This window comes from Medicago sativa, chromosome 3 (assembly GCF_051527215.1).
Source record: "Medicago sativa cultivar Bolivia chromosome 3, Bolivia_mono, whole genome shotgun sequence".
Taxonomy (NCBI): domain Eukaryota; kingdom Viridiplantae; phylum Streptophyta; class Magnoliopsida; order Fabales; family Fabaceae; genus Medicago; species Medicago sativa.
The window spans coordinates 63,130,028-63,133,166 of NC_140751.1; the positions used below are offsets into that span (position 1 = coordinate 63,130,028).

The 3,139-nt window shown below is 30.2% G+C and overlaps 1 pseudogene; it reads left to right on the top strand.

Moving 5' to 3' along the window:
- Positions 1-2,417: 2,417 nt before the first annotated feature.
- LOC146939027 (non-specific lipid-transfer protein 1 pseudogene) lies at positions 2,418-2,818 on the top strand (annotated as a pseudogene).
- The last annotated feature ends 321 nt before the right edge of the window (positions 2,819-3,139 follow it).

The following is a 3,139-nucleotide window of genomic DNA, read 5'->3' on the forward strand; positions in this document are numbered from 1 at the left end:
ATCTCACATAAACCCTAGAATCTCATATTATTCTACATGAAATAAACATAATCCCAATGGTAGGGAATTCTATCTATGGAACTCACCTGAACCAAGTTCTTGTGATAGCTCCAAACCTCAAACTCAAGCAAGCCAAAACCCTAGCTCTTGGTCAACTCACTTTCTTTGTTCATACCATTCAATCTTGATATTTTTCTTGCAAACTAAAGCACCATGATCCCTTGTTGATTACCAATCTTTAAGTTCATACTCCAACTCAAAGCTTTCACCAAACCCTAATTCTTCATGAACTTCTCTTGAGGAGGAAAAGTAGTAACATCAATTCATTGCAAACTTCATATCACTTCTTTGATCAAGGGAGAACCATAACATAAGCAAGCTCTAGCTCCCTCTTTACCAAACAACAAAACCCTAACCTTGAATCTCTTCTAAAGAGGAGAAGAATTTGAAATAAGCTTACTCCAAGCTACCAATCTCTTGTAGGATGATAGAGGAACCAAACTTGATCATGATTCTTGATGAAGACTTGATGAATTGGTGAGGTAGGGAGAGAAGAGGGAGAGATCGATGGAGTAGAGAGAAGGAGGAGGAAAGTCTTTCCCAAAAACATAGAGAGAGAAAGAAGATTGGATTTTAGATATTTTGGGGCCAACTTCAAATAAATATCCCTTAAACGTGCAATTACCAAATTGCCCTTGCTTCAAGCGTGTTTAATCCGACACTGATGCTTTATTCGTATTAAGCTGACAAAACAAAATAAATATTTCCATTAACTTACTTTCCGTAACATTAGTCCTCTGACGTGTTTAACCAGTAATATTCTGATAGTGACAGGCGGGATATTACACATACCATCAACAAAATTTGAGTTAAGTATTTGACTAGTAGAAATTTAAATATCTTATTCACTAATTCCTTATATAACATCATCACGTAGAGAAAAATATTTTTTTGTTTGAAATTGAAATATATATAGTTTGATTTTTTGTTTAATTATGGAAAAAACAAACGTGGTCTGCCTGAATTTAGATTTGTTAATTTCTAAGGAGGTTTTGGCTTTATGTCCCTCTAATTTGTTTCCTGTTTTCTCTTCTATATATAATATTTCGGTAGTCTAGCACGTTGCTAACTACTCTTTTGGTTAAAAAGAAAATGAAAAATAATAACACATGAGATGCTAGCTCAACAATAAGAACTTATCTTTATAGCCTTTAAGGCTGAAGTTTAAACCCCATATACGAAAACTTTCAATGGATATTACAATCACCACTTTCAATTGGAATTATATTTTTATAAAAGTACTATATTTTCTATTTTATAGTACTTTCAAAACTATTAATCTTTACATTCCCAAAAAAAAAAAATATTAATCTTTACATGATGAGAAACTACAAAAAAATATATTGCAGTGATTATAATATTAACTAACAATATCCTTCCAGATCACCAAACAATGAATTAATAAGAGAGATATCACAACCCGTCTATCTTCGATGATTAAATGATATACTATAACTAACAAGATTAATATGACAAAAGTAAAAACAAATGCCACATCAATCAACATCATAATAGATCTAAATCAATTTTTTTTCATTGAGCATAATAAAATATACACATATTTTCATTTTGAATACATTAGTTAAAATATTTTAAAACTACAATCATAATTTGACTATAAATTAAGGTTTATATTTAAAGGTTTTCACAATTTTTAAATTTATTCATTTTATTCTTATCTAAAAAGAAAATTTACTTTTGTGTGAGTATTTATTTTTGAATAATTAATCAATGAGATTTCATATAAGTGGAAATAACTTGACTTTCAAGCTTCAAGTGAGGATTAAGATTTAAAATATGATACAGTCGAACAATGGTGATTTGTGGCACGGTCACTAATATGAATTTTCCGTTCTTCGGTTTAAAAGAATTCGAGAAAAAATAGTGGTTTCTTTAATAACATATAATGAGTATCAATTTCTTGTCAAAAAAAAAAAATAATGAGTATCAATTTATTGTTTTTAAACGATTATTACTTTTTTGTATGAATTATTCATACCCTTGTGTAGTTGTTAACAGTGCATAGTAATCTACTAATTTTATTAACGTTTGAAGAATGAGGGAACATGAGTATGGGAATAAATAAATTACTTTTAAAAGAATTTTGAGTACATTATCTTCTTACAATTTTTTATAGTTATACTTGATTGTCTTAATTATAAGTTTGACTATGAATATTGAAGGTAAAAACATTTCCTATTTATGTAAGAATAAAAAGGAATAAAATATGAAATCACCAACTAGACTTTTTTAACATTAAAAATTAATTAAAAAACCTAAAGAGTCACCCAAAAAATCGTAACAAGTTTTGCTTATAAGTTAAGCCATACTTGCAAAGACCAATCATTCTAAATATCCACAAAAACATCACACACGTACACATATTTAAATAAAAATGTTGAGGATGAAAATTATCTCTCTTTCTATGCTTGTGATGGTTTTAGGCATGTTTGTAACAACATTGGATGCACGCCAAATTGATGACGTGAGCTGCTCTTCGGCTCTTTTTTCCTTGTTGCCATGTCTGCCTTTTTTGCAGGGAGTTGGCCCTGCTACACCAACTAGTTATTGTTGTGCAGGAGCAAATGATTTAAATCAAAAGGCTAACACCACACAGATTCGTAGGGATGTGTGCAATTGTCTCAAACCCGCTGCATCAAGATTCGGAGTTAACCCTGATAGATCAAAACAACTACCACAACTTTGCAACATTACTCTAAGTGTTCCATTTGATCCAAGCATCGATTGCAACACGTAAGTTTTGCTTTCAAACTCACACATATGAATAAATTGTTTTTTTACAATTTTTAAAGTTAGTTAATAATTGTTTTTAAATGGAACAAATTAAAACGATGAACTCCTTATAATCCAACCTGACATCTCTCCATGGAACGCAAAAAGCATGATTATTATTTAATTGCTAGCACATTTGTATTTTGTTCTAATATTTTTTTTTTTCATTTTTGTGCAGGGTTCAATGATTCGACAAAATGGGACTTGAAGACCATAAAGAAACATTGAAGATTTACCAAGATAACAATAATTGTATCAATAAGCAACGCGACAAATTGTACCAACC